The following is a 14,033-nucleotide window of genomic DNA, read 5'->3' as shown; positions in this document are numbered from 1 at the left end:
TTTTTGGGAAATTGGATTATCATGCTAGTTTCCTTAATGCAATCTAAATCAGATAATCGCAATCGATCTAGTATTATATGTTGCATATTGCTAAAATCAACTCAGATTAGTTTAATAGTTAACGCATGTCCCTTCAATTATTTATGCTGAGCTAGTAAGGATATCCTGCCTCTGGAGTTATCGACGAGCGAAGTACTCCTCTCGGTAGTTACAGTCCCCCGAACCCTCAATCTCTACCTTGCGGGTGTATGTTGAGAGATCCCCACACCAGGGATCACAAGGGAACCTACGGCCGTCGTGGTCAAACATAATTGCACTCCCTTTATGTCACTATAACCGGGTTTTGTCAGTTTTTCTCATTGTCGTTAAAAACTGAATGGCGACTCCTATATTACTAGTCAATTGGGTGTATACTCACAGGAAATCCAATTACACTTGATTGAATAAAAAGAATCGTCACACCCACGAGGGACAAGGTCACGCATTAGCCTCGCGCTTTTTCGACCCCCTCACAGTTACCCTTAAGGGGTGTTGTGTAGTGCGGGCACGCGACGACGAGCAAGAGAGCTCGTCGCCCGTGCGGTACGAATGCAGCGAGCAGCAAGCCTAGGCATGCATGTTGGGCGATGGGCGAGGGCAATGGGTAACACATGCGACGAGCAAGATGCGTGTGGGAAGCGATGTGCTGCGCCACGACGCACCAGGCTCGCAAGGGACAGGCAGCCACGACACAGCACGAAGCTGCGCGCAGCGTAGCCTGCAAGGCTGCGTGTGTGCGTGGCAGAGGGGCGTGTGTGCGGTGTGGCTGTGCAAGCTGTGTGCAACGATCAATGGCACGGGGCATGGGGCCTCGTGGCTCGATGGGGCTTGGGCGCAAGCCCAAGTGCCTCGTCTTGCAAACAATTGATACGTTACGTTTTAATTTTAAATTTTCAGTTCGGAAATAATTTTAATTAATTTTAAAATTAATTATTTAAATTGTTTTCTCGGATTTTAATTTTGAATATTATAATTATTATAAATTTTAATTTATACTAATTATTTTACTAAAATTAAACCTTGAATTAATTTAAATTCATTTAATTCAACTAAAAATAAATTAAATAAATGGATTCGATTATAATTTTATATGAGCTTTAAATTTTAATTAAACTTGTATGTTTCCGATTAGACTAGAAATACATTTTTATGTTTAAAATTAGTAAAGCATATAAAGTTATTGGTTTGAGTGGGAGCATTTTTAGTCATAAACTCTTGATTAGGTCTACAATCCTTTAAGGTTAAAACAATTTGATTAGAATTAATAAGGACTGGATAATTGGTAGATTATTGTTGCCCTTGATTAATTGCTGCAAATATTTATGTGATGCATGACAATGTATTTTACTAACCAGCTATGTGGGCCATTCATGATAATGAATGGGTGAATGGTATATATTGTATATGTACTGTTTTGCAGGTTATGAAGTGACTAGTATGTCCCAAATAGGATAGAAAATATGGTCTGCGTACCATTAATTTGAATGTAATTGGTCTAATCACTAGAGGAAAAAAATTGATAAGATGCTCTTAAAAGTGGCTTATAAGTTGCCCTTCGTAAGTGCCACCAATGGGGGGTCACTTTTGTAAAATTATCAAAAGTTGCCCTTAACAAGGGCAACTTATAATCTTATAAGGTGCCCTTGTTGCAAACAAGGGCACCTTATGTGAAACTTATAAGGTGCCCTTGTTTGCAACAAGGGCACCTTATGTGAAACTTATAAGTTTGCAACAAGGGCACCTTATAAGCTGCACATAAGTTGCTCTTGTTGCAAACAAGGGCAACTTTTGAGTTTTTTTTTAAAAAAAAAAAAAAAAATCTGCAATATAATTCCTAATATTCTGCAATATAATTTCTGATTTTGCAATATAATTTAGGAAATTTTGTGAAACACTACCTTAATGTTTTGACGTTTTGTGAATTACTACCTTATAAAAACTTTTTTATATTTTCCTACCTTATAAGTTTGATATGTTTTAGTAACACTACCTTGTAACAGAAAACGTTAAATCTCTCCGTTTGTGAGCCCCACCCCAACGACTTTATTTCATTTCTTTTTCTTCTTTCTCAAGCTCTGTTCTATACTTCTCTTTCTCAATCTTTGTCTTCTCAAATCTCAATCCTCTTCCTTGAAGTCCCCTCTCAAATGGACAGCCAACAATAACATAAGGTATAATCAAATAGACTTTTCATTTGTCATCACTTGGAGGAGGAATTTTCTTCTCTGTTTTCATTTGGTTTATGATTTTGCATTTTATATTTCTTTTTACACGAAGGGGGTACTTTGAACTTTTGATTGACAAGACCTGAGGCACCTCTCTATTCCTCAAAATTAAGCTATCGGATACTAAATTATTAGACGTAAATAAAACTATTGAAGTTCATTGGTTTTGTCAATAACAAAACACAAAAAAGGGTGTTCCACATATTTCAAACTGATTGAAGTGGAGTAGCTCAATTGGATGCGGGTTTTTGATTAAAGTGTAAAAGTCCAGGACACTCTACTGTTGATTACTGCTCAATTGGATGCGGTTGTTAATTCACTCTCAGTCTCGATAGATTGCAATTAAAATAGTGGGAGCAGAAATACGCAACTAGTGCATTTTGTTTTTCATGTTAATGTGGGGGGTATAGTATGCTTTTAAATCGGTGCACTGCTTTGTTATTTTGGAGTATGATATGACTGGTATAGTATGCTTTGTTAAGCGTTTCATACAACAGCATGTCGAGATTCGAGAATGAGATTACTAAAGGAATATTGAGAGGGGATTTCAAGGAAGAGGATGAGAGGATAAAGATCGAGAAAGATAAGTAAAGAATAGAGACTGAGAAAAAGGAAAGAGAAATGGAATAAAGTCGTTGGAATGGGGTCCACAAACGGAGAGATTTAACGGTTTCTGTTACAAGGTAGTGTTACTAAAACATATCAAACTTATAAGGTAGGAAAATATAAAAAAGTTTTTATAAGGTAGTAATTCACAAAACGTCCAAACATTAAGGTAGTGTTTCACAAAATTTCCTATAATTTATGTTTCATCAAGCATCAGCTTGACATTCTCAAAAATGATATAAATTTCAAATTTCCAATAATATTACCGAATTAATTCAAATGTAATTAATTAAATCGATAAATAACAAAATAATGTAGGAGTCACGAATAACTACAAGCCTTCTCTATTTATTACACTGAGCGTAGTTCACAATCCTTGAAGTAAGTAGCCCACTTGTCTCGAACTTCATCCAACTCCTTTTTGGTAAAAGGCCCCTCCCTTGGAGTTTTGAAAACCTTTAAAAGAACACCGTACATGCAAACCAATAAATTAAATTAAGTTTCATATGCGAAAACAAAAATTATATTGGTCACGAAAACAATTATATTGGCCAAAAATGACATTTTTGAACCCAACTACCAACAAACGAACCTCTTTCCACATTCTCCTTTTTCATGATTTCTAAGATTAGTCAGATGATTATAAGACTCATTTCAAGTTCGTTATGCACGGCTATTGGTCATTGATATAGGTCATTTATGGCCAAAAATGGCATTTTCGATCCCAACTACGAACAAACGAACGTATATCCACATTCTAAACGTTTTTCATGATTCATATGATTAGTTATATGATTATAAGACTCATTTCAAGTTCTTTATACCCGCCTATGGGTCATTTGGGTCGATATAGGTCATTTATGGACAAAAAATGGCATTTTCGATCCCAACTACCAACAAACGAACCTATATCCACATTCTAAACCTTTTTCATGATTCCTATGATTAGTTATATGATTATAAGACTTATTTCAAGTTCGTTATGCACCCCTATGGGTCATTTGGGTCGATGTAGGTCATTTATGGCCAAAAATGGCATTTTTGATCCCAACTACCAACAAATGAACCTATATCTACATTCTAAACCTTTTTCATGATTCTTATGATTAGTTATATGATTATAAGACTCATTTCAAGTTCGTTATACCCGCCTATGGGTCATTTGGGTCGATATAGGTCATTTATGGACAAAAAATGGCATTTTCGATCCCAACTACCAACAAAAGAACCTATATCCACATTCTAAACCTTTTTCATGATTCCTATGATTAGTTATATGATTATAAGACTTATTTCAAGTTCGTTATGCACCCCTATGGGTCATTTGGGTCGATGTAGGTCATTTATGGCCAAAAATGGCATTTTTGATCCCAACTACCAACAAATGAACCTATATCTACATTCTAAACCTTTTTCATGATTCTTATGATTAGTTATATGATTATAAGACTCATTTCAAGTTCGTTATACACGCCTATGGGTCATTTGGGTCGATATAGGTCATTTATGGACAAAAATGGCATTTTCGATCCCAACTACCAACAAACGAACCTATATCCACATTCTAAACATTTTTCATGATTCCTATGATTAGTTATATGATTATAAGACTCATTTCAAGTTCGTTATGCACGCCTATGGGTCATTTGGGTCGATATAGGTCATTCATGGCCAAAAATGGCATTTTCGATCCCAACTACCAACAAACGAACCTATATCCACATTCTAAACCTTTTTCTTGATTTATATGATTAGTTATATGATTATAAGACTCATTTCAAGTTCGTTATGCACGCCTATTGGTCATTTGGGTCGATATAGGTCATTTATGGACAAAAATAACATTTTCGATCCCAAATATCAACAAATGAACCTAAGGACACTTTCTAAATCTTTTTATGTTTGATATGGTTAGTTAGAGGTTACTAAGATTCATTTCAAGTTCGTTATGCACGTCTAAGGCTCATTTGGCTCGATATAGGTCATATTTGGCCAAAAATAGCATTTTCGATCCCAAATATCAACAAATGAACCTAATGACACTTTCTAAATCTTTTTTATGTTTGATATGCTTAGTTAGAGGTTACTAAGATTCATTTCAAGTTCTTTATGCACACATAAGTCTCATTTGGGAGCGAAAACTGCTATTTTTGTCAAAATATGACATGTAAGGATCGAACGACCCTAAAATGTGCATAAATTGACCAAAGTAGATGAGAATGAGGATTGACAACCTAATACTAAGTATTTTGAACATGTAAAGGTTAAGAATTCCTATTTTGGTTCATGAGTTGAGAGTTGAGAGCGAAAACGGCTATTTTTGTCAAAATATGACATGTAAGGATCAAACGAGCCTTAAATTGACCAAAGTAGATGTGAAGAAGGATTGACTACCTAATACTAAGTGTATTAAACATGCAAACAGAGGAAATTTGTATGTCTAGATTTCTTGCACTAGTTTTGCAGGTAGTAAGTTTGTGATATTGCATATTTTTATTACTTATTAGACGCCTTTTGACTTGATTGCATTTACTTAATGCTGGATTATATTCAAACTTTTCCTTGCAAGGTGCACGTGTTTTCAAAAGCTTCTGCTTCCTGCTGGGATTTCTTGGTCAATGCTTGGTTTTCTTGTCCTCTAAGCCATTATAGATCAAAGTTCATACATGTTGCACTGCTACCTTTTCTTGTCCTCTATGTTTTATATACAACACCGGTCCTAATAGGTGCCTTCTATGATGAAACACGAAACATTTTCACTCAAATTTTATCATGTGACAGAATTAAAAACTTTTGTCTGTTATTTCATTGCCATTATATCTGCATATGCAGGGAAGAGGTTCAAGAAAGGGTTGGCATTTCTTCTACTTTTCAGAATCTATATGGGATGCTAAGCTGGACACACAAAAGGTGTCATGGCACTACATTTAGAGGATCTTTTTGACTTGCTTACAAATGTAAACGTAAGACCATACCTCGTTGAGTATAAAGTTCAGTAGCGTCTCCTCTAAAAATATGAAATTTCAAATAACAATCTTTCATTTTTCCACATTGATATATAAATTCCAGCATACATAATTTATATATACAGACCAAGACAACCAGTTAGAAACAAGATAATATTGTAGCATAATCCCACAGTACATTTCCCATATTCAAAATGAAAAACAAAAAGAGGAGTAGACTTAGCTGGTTCTATGAATGCTCCTGTGAGGACATGCTGGCCATGTTGCCTACTCCTTAAATGTTCTATTCTCTTGTCAAACTGTTAGTACATCAAGCTGGTCGACTATACAACTTTTGCAATCTAGTAGCTTCTAAAGAAACAGATCAAATGACTTCTTGGCAGCGTACTTTTTGTCTTCTTCTTGTAGCTAATAAGCACGGATCTGAAAAGCACTAGCAACAACATTAAGGTGCATAGTTTCATTACAGTAAAGTGAGCTTAATAACACACAAAAAATCCATTTAAAACTCTAACGAATACCCAATCAGGTGGTTATTGATTCCTCAATCAACCATGACGAAGATAATGATGAGTATTAGGGAATTGTAATTACGGAAACTTGAGCACATAACTTGTTTTTAAATATTTTAAGCCCCTAAAGTAGGATACCTTGCTTTGATTTATCAGAATATACAGCTGAAATTCATATGTATGTATATAAAAAATTGATCTCAAGCAATTGACAAAAACCCAAAAAATACTAAGTAGGTATACCACTATGATAACGCTGGACAAAGAATAAGAAAAACAATTCAGAATTGTACTTTTGTATACTACTAATTTAAACTAAATTAGAACCTAAAGCATAAACTAATAAAATACATGGAGTAGAACAATCCGCATAACCTACATTAACTACATGTCGCCAAATTAGTTAGGTAAGCGTGCAATCGCAGAACATCAATCGAAATCTGATTGCTCAATCTTGTAAAACAAAACCCTAAAAATTAGAGCTGGCAATGGGTTGGGTTGGGTCGAAATCAGGTCGACCCATTTATAAACGGGTTGAGATTTTCCCAACCCAACCCGACCTGTTTAATTAAACGGGTTGAGATTTTCAACCCAACCCAACCCAACTATAAACGGGTTGACCTGAAGTTGACCCGCTTAATTTTTTTTCCCACTTTTAAGTGTAAATTGATTTGACTATAGAATTGCGAGGTGATTTTGTTATGGCATATCTCATAGCAAAAAGTAATACTCCAATATGTATTTGACATGAATCAAAATGTCAAATAATTTTTCAATGTTGAAGAGAAAATGAGAAATAAAATCTTTCAAATCACATTCTACAGATCTATATTACATACTTGCTTGAACTTAAACGGGTTAGGCGGGTTGTTTTCGGGTTGAAAATTTCAACCTGACCCAACCCATTTAATTAAACGGGTTGGGTTGGGTTGACCCATTTAATTAAACGGGTTGAAAATCTTGACCCAACCTTTTATTATTGGGTTGGGTTCGGGTTGGGATGGTGGGTTGGGTCAATTTTTGCCAGCTCTACTAAAAATTGACAATTTTGCTTAACAAACAACTTGGAATGCTAAAATTCGTCAGAGATCACTCCAAAATCTCTCATAATCAATAAATAAGCAAATAACAATTAATTAAATTGAAAGAATAAGAAAGTGAGGATGATTTTACCTCAAGGATAACAGGAGAGAAGGTAATTGATCGGAAAGAATGTTAGAAACTAAGCTACGAATTGAACACGAAACCAATTATCTGTAGCCATTGAAGAAATGTAATCCTTGCTCATGGATTTGATGGAAGAAAAATGTCCCTCTAATCGATCAATCGAGCGGTGGTCGACTGGTCGTAGTTTGGTCGAGTTTTTGAGTAGTTTGTGAGTAACAAAAGGGGAGCAGCGAGAAGAAAATGGGAGATTTCTTTTTTTTTTTTTTACTTTTTGTCAATTAAAATATGCTCTTATTAGATAAGGGCAATTTTTAAATTATATATTTTTTTGACTATTATAAGTTGCTCTTGTTGTATAAGGATAACTTTTGATGAGCAACTTATAAGGTTTTTTCCTCTAGTGAATGCACCAAAGTTTGTTTTTCAATTCAAATATGGTGTGCGTACCATCAAATAATTGTAATTAGTTTAATTATAGCTGATCCTATTTGAAGAAAATGGCGCCTCCCACGGAGAAATTCAAGACGTAGTTTCCAATCCATTTTCAAGACGGACTTTGAAGTTGAAGCTTCAAGATGAAGTCGGGCCATACTAGATCACATTTATCTCATGCATGCTTTAAGTTATTTATTGCTTTTAAATATGTCTTAAATATGCATGAGATTGTGGCTTGATTATGTTGCATGATTAAGGATTTTAGTTCACTTAAAATCTAACCAACATAGTAAGAGCCTTAAGTTCCAAACTTAAAATTGAGTTAAAAGGTGTCATGCCAAAATAACACTTACTTGGATAACCTTTACATCAATCTTATAAATAGTTTTCCGCCATAGCGAGGTGTTACTTATTGATTCTAAAGGGGTAAGGTACACAAACAATTGTGAGTACATGTTAGTTTTGGTGAAACTCAACGATATAAGTAAGGAGTCCTTTTTTGTCGTGGCAAATTCGATAGGTTTACCTAATAATAAGCTCCTAGACGTACCTATCAACCAAGAGTAGTTTCTAGACTATTAGCAAAAGGCTTTTGCTTACCTAAAAGATTTTAGAATTGAGTCTAAATACATAAAGTGCTTAATTCTTCAATGGTTTTTAGGGTCTTGGAATCATTTTATTCACACCTGTCGGAATAATAAATTCGAATAAAATGCCAATAACTTGTTTAAATTGCATGATTGCTTTAATTTTCAAGTTATTACTCATGATAAATGTTTAGACTTTGCATGCTTCAATGTATGTTTTAATTATTGTTTATAATTAAATATCTTGCACTGCAGTAAATCCTTTTAGAAAGGTAACAGTAAATTTCCTCGATTGGTAGTGAATCTAAGAACGATTCACGGAAATGAGAGAGAATGAGCAATTTAAAATGTACGTTTCTTTTAGCGACTTTTATGGTTGTTTTCGAGTATCAAAGTCGAATGGAAAACCGATTGGTGCTTGTGAATTCAAAATACAATGTAGTTTTGAGATCATAAAGCATTGAGTTTAAACGCTCAGCTTTACCAATGGTTAACAACCTAATATCTTTGTCCATTTATTTCTCGAATGAGTCTAGTCCCTAGATATTCGAATAGATCGATGCTTAGAGAACTTTAGAAGCTTCTGGTAAGATCATCTAGTTGAAGAAAATATTCAACATAAATAAAATGGTAAGAACTTTGTCGGAGTCACATTGGACATGTCTAACAAAGTATAAAAGTCAACACTAAAGAATTCAATTCTTAAAACCATAAGAAAGGGTACAAGAAATAGGAAAACAAGGAACAAATGAAAGGAATTTACGATTCCGTTTCTACCTATAAGTTCATGTTTAAAAAGAAGTATCCCAGAAATCAAACTTCCTTGGTATCATATACCGCTTGAGGTTCTTACTTCGGTAATAACTCAAACAATGGAAGCTAGGCTACACTAATGACCTACAAGTGGGAAATGAAGCATGGAAATGCTACATTAGTTGTAGGGTAATCTGGTTTGTTTTAAGTCCTTTCAAGGCTGGAACTTAATGGCTATTTTGTTCCATAATCAGCATACCTAAATTTCTGCTTCAAACACAGAAAGACTCACATTCAAGAAAAACAAAAACAATGTTTGTTTGTTTATTTGAATGAAATTGTCATTTACGGGTTGAGTCAATATGCTTGATTAAAACAAACAAATCTTTAACAATAAGAACTTTACTAGGTTCAAATCAACCCCTTGATTTGAGTTCCACTAATCTTTGGCATTGTTGCTTAGACCATGTCAACAAGTTAACATTCTAAAGCTCTATTTTAATGGACTTTTGAAAGTTGGTTGATTTCTAGATCAATCAAGACAAGCTAGTCTTACTTGTTGAAAGTAACAAAAGATATGAACTATTGTTAGAACGCCTAGACAATAGAGTTCAAAGCCAAAGATAGATTTTATGACTTTATTATTTCACATAGATTTGAGTGAATATAAGTTTATTTACTCAAAGTGATATAAGTTTGAATCTGTTTGGCTAGTTCAAAGATTCAGAAGTATAAAATCACCACTTGGGAAGAAATCATAAAGATCTAGGTTAGATCATGACGATGATTACTTTAAGACCAAAAATGATCATTAATGATTGTGTGTTGTAATTTCACGATCTAGCTCCATAAGATATGGCATATCTAAGTTGGAATGATCGAAGTCAATTAGTACTTGATTCGATCAATGATGATTCATAAAGACTGTTCCTATAATTTCTAAACAAAATGCTCAACTACCACTAAACTAAACTAAATTGGTCAAAGCTATTGAAAAGTAATTTCAGAATATCTTTTCATAATATGTCTAAAGAGTTGCTAAACTCAGTAGGAGCTTAGCGTTTGTTATTCAAACAAACTAAGGCCCAAGCATAGATATATGTTTCATTGTGATTTATTCAAACGAGACACAAGGGTATTGTTTCTACCACAAATTTTGAGAACATAATGTTTGTTTGCTCGAAATAATGTCCTTTTGGAGATTCGTTTCCAAAATGATAAGTGGGAGAAAACAGACCTGAGGCGAACAACAAACATAAAACGGACATTGTGAGGGGGTCGAAAAAGCACGAGGCTAATGCGTGACCTCGTCCCTCGTGGGTGTGACAATTCTTTTATTCAATCAAGTGTAATTGGATTTCCTGTGAGTATACACCCAATTGACTAGTAATATAGGAGTCGCCATTCAGTTTTTAACAACAATGAGAAAAACTGACAAAACCCGGTTATCGTGACATAAAGGGAGTGCAATTATGTTTGACCACGACGGCCGTAGGTTCCCTTGTGATCCCTGGTGTGGGGATCTCTCAACATACACCCGCAAGGTAGAGATTGAGGGTTCGGGGGACTGCAACTACCGAGAGGAGTACTTCGCTCGTCGATAACTCTAGAGGCAGGATATCCTTACTAGCTCAGCATAAATAATTGAAGGGACATGCGTTAACTATTAAACTAATCTGAGTTGGTTTTAGCAATATGCAACATATAATACTAGATCGATCGTGATTATCTGATTTAAATAGTATTAAGGGACCTAGCATGATAATCCAATTTCCCAAAAATATTATATTTGTTAGGCGTGGTAGAACAATCAGATTTAGTTAGTTTAACAGTTCATAAAAAGGGCGAGGAAAGCAATTAAATCATCGAAAAGGGACACATTACGACGCACCCTTGAGAGGTGCGTCACGGTTCTCAGAAAACTAACCACTTTAACTTTGCTATTTCTCCTTTTTATTTAACGAATCTCAAATTATGGGACAGGATACGTTCTGTTCGATTTATGGATCGATTGCGACAGAACGCGTGAACAGTTTTGCAGCGTGAGGCTTAGGCTAAGGGTTGGAGTCAATACTCAGAATATAATTGTGTGTTGTGTTCTTTCACGTCGAATTTGGGGTTGTATTTATAGGGAAGAGTTCGTGGAAAGATAGAATTGCAGAGTTCTAATCCACAAAGAATTAGGAAAAAACACGTACCCAGGTATTTTCAGCGCCCAGGCCTGGGCGCCGAAGATTTCGGCGCCCAGAGCCAGGCGTTGAAAATAGGGTCTGGGCTGTTTTCTTAGTCAGATTCGGATTCCTGAGATCCGTAGTGTTTGAGACTTAATCGAGTCTTTTAGTGCGTATCAATTTCATGACGGAATGCGTCTGGGCCCGTTACGAACTCTAGGCTCGTTGGGATTTTAATTAATACGTAACTCTTATTTCTGAATCATATTAGGAATAGGATTCTCACAGTTTTTTATCTCATTTAGGATTTATGTTGGAGTGCAACACCTAATTCTGACAGGTTTCTATCTTTTATGACTTGCCACTTTTAGAAGCTACCCTTTACGGCAGTTACTATTTTTAGCAGGTTTCTATAAATAGCAGGTTTCGGGTGAAATGAAGAGGGGAATTAAGTTTTGTTTATTTTATGGGAGATGCGTTGTCAAGTGGAGATTTATGTTTTCATCATCGAACCTTTCCCTTTCGGGAATGGGGACAAAAGTAGGTGTCTACATTTAGCCCCCACTTTGACTGAGTCTTGGAGTAAGACGATGGTCAAAGTACTAGACGGAGTGCGTCACACAAGCCATGGTGTATGTGACCTGTTTTGCGAGGGTCTCACGAGCCCCCGAGTGATAACATTTGACTTAAGGGTCATCACTTTGAAGTGTCGACATACCCCTCACGTGTCATTGGGATTTGTCAACGGATAGTATAGAGTACTCCCTCACTTTGTCATTGGAAGTATCTAAAGAGGCGTAGGAACTCCCTCACTTTGTCATTGGGAGTAGCTACAGATGTTTTCGAAATCAAAGCTATAAAGTGTAATTGGGCCTGGCCAAGCCCAATCACGAGGTGAAAATGTTTTTTAAAGATTCTCATTTTCAGGGCTAGCTAAACGAGAAAACTCCCTTGTTTTTATGGGACGTAAAACGAAGGAAAATCCAGCACCTCGCTCTTTTTTGGAAAAAACGGAAAACCAATCCTTTTAATCTTTTGGAAAAGGGAAAACCAGAAAAAGTTATCGCTGCAGCAACTAAGGACCTGCGCGGTTAGTGACGCAGACCCCGCCGCCTAAAGATGGCGAGCCTGTCCGCTAAGGGTGGACACCCCGTCCGATAGAAGTGGACGAATCTGTGTTGAAATTTGTTTGTGCTTTTTGAAAATAAGGACCTACGTGGTTTGTGACGTAGACCCCGCCGGCTAAAGATGGTGAACCTGTCCGCTAAGGGTGGACACCCCGTCCAATAGAAGTGGGCGAATCTATTTTTGAAATTTGTTCTTGTGTTTATTTTTTGAAAATAAGGACCTACGTGGTTTGCGCCGTAGACCCCGCCGGCTAAAGATGGCGAGCCTGTTTTATTTTATTTTTTGAAGATTATATTTTTCGAAAACTGAGGACCTGCGCGGCTAGTTACGCAGACCCCGACAGCTGAAGGTGGGCGAGCCCTGTCCGCTAAGGGTGGACATCCCTGAATTCGTTTTTTCGATTTGGGAAATCGCGCGGTTTGTGACGCGATCTTGCCAACTGAAGATGGGCAAGTTCCTATTTCTTTGGTTCTTTGTGATTTCTTCTGAGAATTTCTTTTTATTTATTCTTGCAAGAGCGAATTCTTTTGAGGGATGCTCGAATTTAGTTGTAACATGAACGTGGGCTGACAACGTGTTCAGACGGACCTTTGTCTTGCGACCGTCTGCTTTCGTGATTTTGAGCTAGTCTTTACGGCTCGACTTGGTCTTCGATCAGAGGACCGTGCACAAGTGTCAATGACGACCTTCCCTGAGGTCGAACCTGTTGTTTTTTTTTTGAGATATCCAAACATGATATGGTGTATGGCGCAGTCCGGGAATGCGATTTTGATCGTGCGCTCCTTGTTGGAGTCTATTTTTCGCGAGCCCCCAAGCACTGGGGCTCGTCGGTCGTTTTTTACATCTTGTAATCATGTTTGGGGTCATGCTCGTATGTGCGAGCGACCTTTTATAGTAGTGTGCTACTTTAGCGAAGCCGTGGAGTGCGACTTTAGTTTTCAGGCGACATCCGGTTTTAGCTTGGCCCGGATTAATCTTTTGACAGACAAACATTTTTTTATTTGGAAAACCAACGACTTAACGATACACATTTATGGTGTTTCGAAGAATGACCATGATATTTAACTTGTTTCACTAGTAGAAAAACCCCCTTTTGCACCCCCCTTGTTGCAGCGTACAAAGATTAATACGCTTCAACAACCTGTAGGTCAACGCGGGTCAAACCCTTTAAAGGGTTATTGCAGCGTACAAATTAATTGCCCCCTGCAAAAGAGTTTGTTGCAGCGTACATAGTAAAAGCCCCCTGCAATAGACCTTTCATTTTGCAGCGTACATAGTAAAAGCCCCCTGCAATAGCCCGGGTAAAAAATTAGTTTGCTGCAATATTGGTTTTTCTTTTCTTTCCTCTCTATCCTCCTCTCTATCCTTTTATTTCCTCCTACGAAATTCACTGACGAGTCCCTCCTCCTACGAACTTCCTCAGTCCCTCCTCCTCCTACGAACT

At 36.5% G+C, this 14,033-nt stretch overlaps 1 long non-coding RNA gene across 1 annotated transcript; it reads right to left on the bottom strand.

Moving 5' to 3' along the window:
* Positions 1-3,104: 3,104 nt before the first annotated feature.
* On the bottom strand, positions 3,105-7,928 carry LOC110775355 (uncharacterized). Its single transcript, XR_002529725.2, has 2 exons — positions 7,522-7,928; positions 3,105-6,259 (listed from the first exon to the last, which is right to left on the bottom strand). It is a non-coding gene; the product is annotated as an uncharacterized lncRNA (long non-coding RNA).
* Positions 7,929-14,033: the final 6,105 nt, after the last annotated feature.

This window comes from Spinacia oleracea, chromosome 3 (genome assembly GCF_020520425.1).
Source record: "Spinacia oleracea cultivar Varoflay chromosome 3, BTI_SOV_V1, whole genome shotgun sequence".
Classification (NCBI taxonomy): Eukaryota; Viridiplantae; Streptophyta; class Magnoliopsida; order Caryophyllales; family Amaranthaceae; genus Spinacia; species Spinacia oleracea.
Note: the sequence above shows the minus strand (reverse complement) of the source record. Positions and strands in the feature narration are given on the sequence as shown.